The 11,248-nt window shown below is 56.2% G+C and overlaps 1 protein-coding gene across 3 annotated transcripts in view; it reads left to right on the top strand.

The window, feature by feature from the left end:
- The first annotated feature begins 246 nt into the window (after nucleotides 1-246).
- Nucleotides 247-11,248, top strand: part of SNPH (syntaphilin) — a 38,379-nt gene continuing 27,377 nt past the window's right edge. For all 3 annotated transcript variants that reach the window (XM_037143150.2, XM_037143149.2, XM_037143148.2), the window contains exons 1-2: nucleotides 247-351; nucleotides 599-706. The gene's annotated coding sequence lies outside the window, so the exon portion shown is untranslated. The remainder of the gene's footprint in view (nucleotides 352-598; nucleotides 707-11,248) is intronic.

The following is an 11,248-nucleotide window of genomic DNA, read 5'->3' as shown; positions in this document are numbered from 1 at the left end:
TGTCCGGAACCAGCGCGCTTCCGGCGAGGCCCCGCGGCCCAGCTGTGAGCACAGGCCGGTGAGTCAGTGCGAGAGGACGCTTCTCTCCGCGCTCGCGCCCCCATTCCCACGCCCTTCGGAGCGAGGTGCCAACTATCTCTTTAAGAAGGAAAGTGAAGACCAGCCGCTTACGCAGCCGCCTGCGAGCCGTGGACTGGCTGGTCCCTTCCGTCCGCCTCCCCCTCCCCTGCCTGCCCCTCCCTCCCGGCAGCCCCAGCCCCTGCGCGCACACAGTTAGCGCTTCCAGCAGGGACTCCGGAGAGCAGTCCGGCCGCCCTGGCGGGGCAGCCGAAGCCATGGAAGCCTCCGCAGGTGATGACGGGACCCTGGGGACCTCCGGGGTCACCCCCCCAGCGGCGCCCTGTGCAGCCCAGAGTGCCAAGTGCGGGGCGGGGGAGGGGAGACGCGGACCGCACCGGCGAGCAGAGCGAGGCAGCCTGCCCTCCCAGGTCCGCGGCCGTGGCTCGGCCCAGCTGTCAGCGGCCGAGGGCTCAGCTACCCGGGTGTCTCCGCCCGCATTCATCCGCATCTGTCTGTCCTTTTCCCCCCGCCGCCGCAGGTTGCTGATCAGGGCCAGGCAGCTGCAGCAGCGACTGCAGAGGCGCTGCGCCAAGCCGGGGCCGAAGTGGTGCGAGCCGGCCGAGCTGCGGAGGGCGAGTGGACACAGGTGAGGAGGCCGCTGCGGGCCAGGAGGGACCCGTGCGCTGCACCGCGGTGGGCGGCGGGCGGGGGCCGCTCGCTGCGGTAGAATCCTCTGAGGGCACCGGCCGAGGAGGGGTTAACTGTGACTCATTCTCACCCTCCTTCATTCCCCTACATCCTTCTAATTGCACCCCCCTGCCGCCACCACCACCCTGAAATTCACAACTAGGGGATGCTAATTGCAACAGGAAAGATGCCCAAGGTGGGCGATTAGGAGGGTTTTAGGGTCTACCCTATTCCCATTTGTTTTCCTCTTCCAGCATCTGGCAAACATTCAAGCCTCTTTTCTCTTGGAGAAGGAGAGGGGTACCTGGGGGTGGGAGAAGGATGGAACCCCACACCCAACCCAAGGTCAAGGGCCAGTGACTGCCTCCTTCCCCTAATCCCCCCTGCCCCTCCCCCCCAAGCATCAGGGCCCTGCAGTAGATCTGGAAAAAATGCCCATGACCTCTAGGGTGAGAGATCACGGCCTCAGGCCTCAGTCTCCCCGCAGCCTCCATGGGATGTGGAGCTGAGCTGTTCTCCTGGCCTGGCCGGGGAAGCCCCATATGTAGCCCCATCCTCGGCCCTGCAGATGAGGAGGGGCTGGTTACTCCTTGCCGGCTTCCTCTGTGAGCTCTGCCTGTCTGCAGGTGTGGGATGGGCTGGAGTTGCTCCCTGGGAAAAGGCGATCTCCGCAGGCCGGGCGGTGTGGGCAAAGTGCGGCAGACTGGGGTTCTGGTCCCTTTGCTTGCTGCTAGGCCACTAGTAGCCATTTTAAAATTCTTTAGGCGTGGGTGTCTTTCTGCTCCTCTGTTCAATGCAGGGGTTGGATTAGATGGTCCAGACAATGGTGATGTGCCACTCAAGCGGCTCTAACACCTCAGGGGGCCTCTGTCTTAAAGCAACCCAGGGTTTAAACTTGAGTGCGTGAAATAAGTAGGGTTTCCTCAGTTGATCGCTTTCAACTCTGGACTTCTCAGGTGAAACATTGACCTTGTGGGTCTCGTGGAACCGAAGGCGTCAGGCAGCCCTGGGCGGGCGTCCCTGTGCCCTCACTGGGGTAACCTGGGTCAAGTTACTTCCCTTCCCATGCGTCAGTTCCCTCACCTGTAAATCTGGAAGGAGGGTACATGTCTCAGAGGGCTGATGTCAGGGCTAAAGGAAACACTTAAAATTGCACCTGTGTCCAGCACGGAGTAGGTCCTCAGAGACAGGACGGGATTTGGCAGACAGACTGGGAAAAGAGGAGTGGCTTCTCGTAGTGCTCTCCCCACCCCACCCCACCCCTGCCAGTCTCTTCTCCACCCCTGTGGATGGTGCCCCTGCCCAGGGGCAGTGAATGCCAGGGTGTGCTGGGCTGCTGGGCTGAGGGCCTAGGAAGCAACCAGGAGACAGAAATGTTTCCACTGCAAGGGCTGTGACATCATTTTAGCAAATGATGGTCCCAAGGAGGCACATACAGCCCAGCACTGTCTTTGGAAAATCTTGGCTTCTGAGAGCAGAGTTCTGAAGAGAACAGCAGCCTCAGACTCCTGGGTGCCAGCGGAGGGGCAGGGACCAAGGCCTCCTGATGTCAGATGGCCCCGCGGCTGCTCCCTTACCCTCCCCGGGGTCTCACACGAGAACCTCCCCGAGACGAGGCAGCTGAGCTTTTGGTGTCCGGATTTTCTATTCTTTACCTTCACTCCTGCTCTCATCTTCAGCCTCGCCTTCACCCTTCCTTGCTCTGGCTTGTTCCACAGTCTGCCTCCTGACAGCACGGGAAAGAAGTCTCCCCGTGGGAAGGGGGGGACATTTTGCTGCTGTACCGTTTCGGCCAAAAGAAGTTGTGCTGTCTCCACCTGCCCTATGTCCTCCCTGCAGAGGCCCCCTTACTGCTCTGTGTCTCCAACCTCTAGTCCGTGGCTAGGCGCAAAGTAGGTCTTCAGTGAGTTTGAGGAAGTTACGCCCCTAAGCCAACTAGGTTAGGGAGCAGTTGCTGGGATGTGTTGTTGGAGGTGTGGGCGAGGGCACTTTGAAGCCCAGGGCATTGCGCACTTGTCGGTTGTCATTTCTGTTCTAATACTGTTGCCATCACGATCGCCAGCGGCCACCAGAGGTTTTACCCTCTCCTCAAGTCAGGTTCAAGGGGGCCAGATGTGCCTGGGAGAGTGGCATTGTCAGTAAGCCGATGGTGCTAATACGACCGTCAAGGGAAGACAATTGGGAAGAGTGATGCTGTCCACTTGCTGTGTTTGGGGCAGGGGGTGGCAGAGAAGAAGAATCAGTTGGTCAAAATGGATGCACAGTAGAAAATCAGAGGAGACCCAGGTCCCAAGTCTCACTCTGCAGCCTCATTGTGTGACCTTGGGCCAGTCTCACCTCCACTCTAGGCCTCTGGGCCTCCGGTTTTGGAGGACTGGATTACCTGATTCCTAAGGCCCCTTCTGGTTCTGACATTTGTTTCTAGTGGATTTTGTTGGGTAAACTTGAGACCAGTATTACTCTCGGTATCATTGATGGAGCGCCAGACCATGAGTATCGCAGGTAATCCTCATGACGAAGTGAACCCGGTTGAAAGGTGATGAGACCGAGGCTTAGAGAGGTCGACTCGCCTAAGGCTGCGCAGCTGGAAGCGGCAGAACTCCTGCCTGACCGCGGGTCTGTCTGACTCGGAAGAGCGTGCTGGCACGAAGGTTTCGCTGCCTCCCCGTCAGACCTCACTGTCAGCGCTGTGAGCTGTGTGCGCTGCACGTGTGCGCAGGGGTTTGAGAAGGGAAAGGGGTTTCCCCAAAGTGATCACCGCAGAGCACCGGCTGGGGGGAGAGTGCGTAAGTCAGTGCTGAAAAGCCCTCCTTTCACTGTGAGCCCTGCTGTACGCGTGGGTGGCGGGTGCCCCTTTACCACGGAGGGCGGCTAGGAGTGAATGACAGTCACGACAGACACACTGTCTGAGCCTGTCCTGTGCGTGGTGTTGTCTTACAGGGGTTCATTTTTTTTATTGCTCGGACGATCCCGTTATGTGGGCACTAGGATCTCACCCATTTTGCAATGAGAAAGCCGGGGCAGAGAGGCAAGGGGTCTGGCCCAGAGTCACATAGCTGATCTGTGGTGGAACCAGAGAAGGTTTTGCTGGAAGAGGGTGGTCTGCACTGGGAGTCGGGGAGACCTGTCAGCCTGGGCCGTCTCATTGACTGATCAGCTTTGCGGAAGCCAGTTCCCTCTGAATGTCGGTGCTCCCATCCCCCAAATGGGCCGATGCATCTACTGGCTCTAAAAGACCTGAATGCCACGCTGGCCCAGAAGAGGAGTGGAGGGGATTCCTTGTCTAGCTAAACATTAATCAGCATTTGTTTATTTGTCAGTCACGCCCTGGATAAGTGCACGGGATACAGGAAAGAGTAAGAGTTCACCTTCAGTTTAAGAAGCTTGCGGCTGACCAAGGAGACAAATACTTAAATGGTCTGGGAACTGTGATGACACTGACGTGGGGTGGAGTGGGTCAGGGAGAAGGGTGGTCCTTCCCACTCAGCAGTCAGGAAAGCTTTAGAGAGATGGCACCATTGTCAACCCCTTATTTTTGGTATTGCGTTTGTGTGTGATGATAATGAGGAGGAGGATACATGTTCTACCTAGCTTTGGATATTACCAAACAGTTTTAGAGACTCGTTGGTTGTTGAACCCAAAACGTGGCCGCAGACGTCTGGGGGACAACTCAGGCTCACTCTGTGGCACGTTCTGGTGGAGCTTCCATCTGTCCCGGTGGGTGCAAACCTTCTCAGCCCTACGTGCGTCCAGAGACAGGGCTCTGACATTCATTCCTCTGGGAAAGCCCGGTGGGCACCTGCAACCTCGCAGTAGGCTTGGGGACCTCTTCCTCACGTCTTTTCTCAGCCTTCCTCCTGTCTGCAGCACCCAGCCCGGAGAGGTGAAGGCATTACCCAGGATTACTCAGCAAGGCTGGGAGCACAGCTCTGGCCCGATGGGAATGGCGCTTCTCTGCTGTGTGCAGTCATTCTGCATCCAGGTCACCCGAGGCCTGAGGGGCCATCTCTGCACCGGATGGGCAACTCGTACTGGGGGAAGGTTTGACGCAGGTGCTGTGAAGCTTGAGCCCAGGGCCCTGGACAGGGAGACGCCTGTGTTCCCTTGGTTGCTTTGCACTTCTTAATAAACAGATGTTTATGAAGCGTTTATCACATGCTCTGCACTGTCCTCCAAATTGAGGTGCTGAGTCAACCAAGAGGGACTCTCTGGGAAGCAGCCCGGTGCAGTGGGAAGAGCCAGGGCTGGGGAGTTAGGGGACTCACCTGGGCTCTGCTGTCCCTGCCACAGGCTCCCTGGGTGGCCTGAAGCCCGGCCCTTATGTTTCCACACCTGCAAAATGAGAGTCAAAGGTGATCTCTAAGGGCTTTTCAAGCTCTGACTGGCTCACAATTCAGCAGCTCTTGCTTCTGTTCTGTAGCCACTTTAGGGGGTGCGGGAGTGGGGAGGACACTGATAACTGGATAACTGTAACTCGAGGAAGGATGAGATAACCACAACAAGAGGCGTGAACAAATGCTCTGTGGGGTTGCTGCAGGGAGAGAGCTTGGGAACGGCCGGTTCAAAAGCCGCCTCTTCGGCGTTAGGATGAGATGCAGATACAGGCGGTTCGAACCAGGAGGAGCAGCGGAAGCGTGCTGGCGTTCTGGGACAGGAGGGCTTCATAGCAGAGCGGTGGCCCCCAGACTTCAATTTCAAATATGCATACTTTGGGGGAGCTCTCCTAGGTTAGCCAGGGTTTTATTTTGCCTTATAAGAACATTCAAATGGCATTTATTAGCACCAGGGTCTAACCAGCCGAGCTACCTGGCCATCCTCGAGTGATGGTTGAGTCCTGTTTATTATCACCATCGTATAGTGAAAGAGCATTGTAACACCTCTGTCCCCAGAGAAAGAAGGCTAGGTAATTCCAGGGAAGGAAAAGGTACTCCTTCAATTGAATGCATTTTGCTTCATGAAACACTCACTGCATTGCCTGTATTTTGCTCATTTTACCGCAGACTAGTGTCCTTGTGTTTGACTTTGGATTCGGGCTGCTTGGGTTTGAACTCTGGCCAAGTTACTTTTTTTTCTCAGAGCCTCTGTTTCCTCATCTGAAAAATGGGGAAATGATGCTGTCTACCTCATAAGGTCATCAGGAAGTCCACAGGCCATAATGATGCATGCGAAGTGAGAGACCGCAAACCCGGTTGTCTACACGGGCAGAATGGGTTGGGCTGTTTGGGGGTTATAGCAAACTGAAAAGTGCTTGCTTGAAGGAGGCAGCTGCTAGCCGGCACCTGGGCCCAATACCGTCAGATGTTCTGATTTCTAAGACAGAAATCTGGATGTTTGTTTGTGACATCTCTTAATGTTTAACATGTAGCCAACTAGGCAACATTTTAAATGCACCTATTAAACTGTATCTGCGGCAGGTCATCCGTCTGTGTCCTGTGGTGTTAAGTTCCAGATGCTGGACACGTAGTGCCTGGTGGATGTCAGCTGAGCATGGGGGCGGAGATGGGAGATGAGGCTGCAAAGGGGGGCCTGGGCCAGGGCCTGCCTTGTCTGTGAGGCTGGGCACCACGTTCCTTTGGCGGCTGGTGATTGTCTGCTTCTGGGCTCTCTGCTTCAAAGGTCCTGTTTGTGTCCCTTTCTGCGGCCCTGTCGGGATTGAGTCTCTAGGGACCGAGGCCTCCAGACACCTCTGTGCCCCCTTGAAGTTGGCACTGGCCGGGCTTCCCTAGCCCAGGGTCTTTGGAATCTCGGTCGGCAGCCTCAGAAGTGGGAACTTGGCTGATGGCCCGTGCAGCCTGGCACAGAAGCCACCTTGAGAGACGGGCGTGGCGAGAGGCTCTGGCGGCTCCTCGGTGGCAGGGAGGGGTGGCTCCTGGCCTTTGGAAGACACACTGGCCTTGCTGCCGAGGTCCTGCCACCCTCTGCTTGCACCGTGTGAGGTCCGAGCCGTCAGCAGTCTCTGTGTGTACATCTCTGCCACACGACCACCCCTGAGGAGAAGTGGGGACCTGGTTGTGGAGGAAGCCTAGAGCGTCCTCTGAGAAAGCCCTCGCGGAGTTCCGGATTAGGAGGGGCAGCCGCGCTGACCAGGTCTCAGGGCATCCTGGGATTCAGATTGGAGCCTCTAATGACAGTTTATACTGTGCGGCTCCAGTTAATCAAATATTCATCAGGCGCCTACCGTGGTACGGCTTTGTCCCGGCCACTGTGGGGAAACGCAGAGAAGTATTTACATCCATCCATTCTACCAGTATGCACGGAGCGTCCAGGCACCGAGACGCAGTCCTACCCTCGGGGGGCTTTTTGGCTTGGTAAAGGTACACAGAGGGTGCCCAGGGCCTGACTCATCAGAATATTAATGACAGCTGCCGTTGGGTGTGTCACTGAATATTGGGCACTAGCCGTGCAGTACCGTTTCAGAGGGTGGAAACGGGGACTGACTGCAGGGCACACAACGCGCCGCCCTCCACGCAGAGAAGCTCCGGGAGAGGGCGGCTGCGTGCGCGCTATAACCTGGAACACCGCGAAGTTCCAGAAGAAAGGTCAGGACGCGTGCGGGTCAGCGAGCACAGGGGCAGCTAACAGTTCAGGCCCACCCAGCACGTGGGCAGGTCAGGGTATAGGTGAGGACGCGGAGGCGCGGAGAGGGTGCGGTTTGTCCAGTTGCCTGGCCGCTGTGCAGCGGAGCCTCCACGTCAGTGCTGGGCTGCTTGGCCGGGAAGCTCTGCTCTCCCCTAAGCCGTGTTGCCTCTAAACTAGTGATTAATGATAAAAAATAATGAAACTACCACACACAGATGATGAAGCACAGTTCCCCTGGTGAGGTAGGGGGTTTGTAGTTGAGAAAACTGGGACCTTCGGAAAGAGGACACTGGACAGAGTTACATGTAACCATGGAGCGGTGGGGTCGGGACCCCAGCCCGGGTGTATTACACGTGGCTTCCCACACTGTCGGGACAGAATACTCTTCAGGGGTTAGCGATAACTGTCTGCAGATACTCAAAGTAGAGTCACTGGAGGGCGCCTGGGCTGAGCACAGAGGTCTGGACACTCTGGAAGGAGTTCGTGCAAGGGGGATGGAGTTTGGAATGGCCGTGCTTGACAGTCTTGCAGCCCAGAGGATCTGGAATTCCAGTAGGACCAGTCACAGGTGTTGCGAGTGGTGGGTGCCACTGGCGTTCCCAGGAGAAAGAATAACTGTAGGCTGGGACTATCTAGGAAGACTTCCTGGAGGTGGAGGAAGAACTAGTGCAGGAGCTAAAGGTCTGGCAGAGTAAGGGCGTGGGAACAAACCCTAGGGGAGTGAGTGCACCGGTCTGGCTGGGCCACAGGGCTGGGGCCCCTCAGCAGAGGGCATCTCCCAGCTCTCTTGAGTTTTTAAATGGTGGGAATGGAGGCACGGCGAACCCTGGGTCTTGCCCAAAGTCTCCTGCGGAGGCCAGTTTGGCTCCACTTCCACCTCTTACCTCCCCTCATTGCACCACTCACCTTCCTCCCAGCCTCCCTTTCGGGAGTGGCAGACTTTGGACACCAAGCCTGGTGGGGAGAAAGGCACGCCAAGCTTCGCCTCTGCTGTGAAGGCCATGATAGGGCCTAAGAGGGACAGCCTAGGCCATCTTCTTCACATTTGGGGCACAGAGCCAGCGTTTGGGGAGGCTTGGCTTATTCCACTGCGGCAGCCCGGGGCCTCCTAGGAGCTACTTGCTGCTCAGGGTGAGCGCTGGCTTCAGAGTCATCTCCAGTTCTGCTGCCTGTTAGCCTGGGATCTCAGCCCAATCCCTTACCCCCAGGGCCATGTTCCCGTCCACCAAAGAGGGGTCTGCTAGGTCCTGTGTGTGGAAGGGCCGGGAATACAGCAGATGCCCCCTCTCGACACACGTCAGTTGCTTCCCTGCCCCTCTGCAACCCAGCTCTTGTCCGGGCTAAAGAAGAAGCTACACTGCACAGCAGGTGCAGGGTGTGTACCTTAGAGCATCGTCCTGCAGCTCTGCAGAGGGAAGTACTATTATGGAGGAAGTGGAGTCACAGGGGATTTAACAGCCCACCCACGGTCCCACAGCCGTTACGTAGGGCTGAGCTACCAAGTCCCTGGCACCGGGGCCTGCGTCCTCCATGACCACCACTACCACCCTTTTCCTTCCTTTGCTTCCTCATTCTTTCTCTCCCTCTTTGTCCTCTCAGGCCTGTGGATATCCATTCCTTCCTCCTCAGCCCTTAGCTGGATTCATAAGAGTGATTTTCCCAGCCTGGGGCCTCGCTGGAAGGAGCCTGCCTGAGACCTAGAGAAGAGCATTGGGAAGCTTTGTCACTTCAGAGATGTCCCTAAGGGGCCCTCGGGTGCATTCTGCCCCAGGTCTGCAGCACTCGCTCCATGGGCCATTCCTTTCCACCTCAATTACTTTTACTCACCCCGGTTCCCTCTGCCTCCAATTTTCTTCCTGCCACCACTGCTGTCTCCCGTGTTCCTGTCTGTCTCAAGGCGCAGCTCAAATGCCATCTTTCAGGGCCCCTCTCCGGACCCCCAGAGCCCCTTCTCAGAGCCCAGGCTCTGAGGCACCTGCTACGCTTCACGCTGTCAGGGGGTGAACAGCACCTGACCCTCCCTGCACACCCCTGCTGCCCTGCAGGGACTGGCCATGCTGGGAGGTTACTGGGCCCAGACTGGAGCTGCAGGCCAGCCAGAGCTGGCTCCTTGTCTTGTGGCTTCCTTCTGGCAAGCCGCTCTCCACCCCCACAGGAGGGGGCCTCTCACTCTGAGGGTCCTGTGCCTGGGAAGTGAGGAGCCTCAGAGTTTGGTGGGCCTGGCAGGAGCTTGTCATTGTGAGGAATCCCAGAGGTCCGCATCCAGGTGAAGGAAACCAGGGTCCAAACCTAGAAGGTGGCAGACCCTTTGCCTGGAGAGGTCAAGAACAGAAAGCATGGACTTGGGAGCTAGACACGCCTGGTGGCCATCTTGGTCTCTACCACGGACTCACCTGGTGACCGTGAGCAAGTCTCTGGCTTCTCTGACCCTTTGTTTCCTCGGCAGTGAAAATGGGTGCCCTAATCACAACCCTGGCCTCTTCGGAGCAAAGTTGGCATGATAATTAAACTAGACTAGAAATTTCACATGTCTGAGCACCCTGCACAGGGTTTAGCACACAGTAGGTGCTTCATAAATGGCATACCCTTCCATTCGCAGTCAGAAAGATAGAACTTTATAACTTGTCTAGTTTTCCAAAGATCCATTGCATCTTCAGTCAGTAGTGAGCTCCCCTCTCACCGGAGGTATTCAAACCAGGCCTGAGGAATGTTGTTCAGAGAAATGGAGCTTCAGACAGATGGCTGTTGGGCTTCGAAACCTTCATTCTTCTCTGCCCCGAATGCCTGTGATTCTGTGAAGACTTGACTCAGACCTCATTAGTCAATTATTAGAAATCAGTTGGGGTTTGGCGTGGATGCCTGTTTAGCACAGATAGAAGGATGCTGCTGGAGCTGGGTGTCTCCCGGGAGGTGACGAGGCCGGAACCACATGCAGGCCCGGAAGAGCTCCGACAGGTCCTGGGAAGGGAGCCCGGCTGGGGTGGTCGGGGCACGTGGCTCCATGTGTGGGCTGAATTCCGGCAAGGCTCTGCCGTGACTGACAGAATGAACCGTCTAAGGCAAGGACTGTATTTGACTTACCTCTGCTTCTCAGTGCCCAGATCCTGCCAGGCACACAGGAAGTACTCTGGACAAAATAAAACGAGCAAATGCAAAGTAGCCTTGGCGTCTGTAGCAGGTTGAATCCTGGCTTGAGTGGCTCTCAGAGTAACCCTAGAGGCCGGGCAGCCGCTCCGTACCCCACACACGTGTCTGTGTGCACACACCTGGCTTTCTGAGCAAAACTTGTCCTGCCTGCTGCTGTTCCTTCCCCTGCTTCTCCTGTGCCAGCTTCATTGAGCTGTTGTCAGCACACAACAAGCTGCATGTGTTTAAAGTGTACGGTTGGGTTTCTACATGGTATACAACTCACAAGACCATCGCCACACTTAGTGATGGGCGCCTCCATCACCCCCAGACGTTTCCTCTCGCCCCTTTGCAGTTCCTCCCTCTGTGCCTTTCCCCACCTGCCCCCGGCAGCCACGGCTCTGCTCTTACTATCGTTTACCTCACATTCTCTAGAATTTCACATAAATGGAATCATACAGTGTGCACGTTTTTGGGGGTCTGGCGTCTTTCCCTCGGCATAATTATTGGAGATTCATTTTCTGTGTCTCAATGGTTTATCCCTTTTTACTGCTGTTAGTACTCCATTGCGTGGAGGGATAAGCCATGGTTCATTTATTTCTTCATTTGTTGAACATTTGGAGGTGTTTTAAGAAATAAAGCTGCCGGAAGCATTTGTGTATAACTCTTTGTGTAGGAACATACTTCCCTATTCTCCTGGGTACATACCGAGGAGTGGAATGGCTGGATTACTCAGTAAATCTGTAGTTACGTTTTTAAGAAACTACCCAAGTGTGTCTCCAAAGCGGCTGGACCA

The sequence above is a fragment of the Artibeus jamaicensis genome, unplaced genomic scaffold (assembly GCF_021234435.1).
Source record: "Artibeus jamaicensis isolate MK-2021 breed Jamaican fruit bat unplaced genomic scaffold, CSHL_Jam_final contig_685, whole genome shotgun sequence".
NCBI lineage: Eukaryota > Metazoa > Chordata > Mammalia > Chiroptera > Phyllostomidae > Artibeus > Artibeus jamaicensis.
This window is presented reverse-complemented; position numbering and strand designations above follow the sequence as displayed.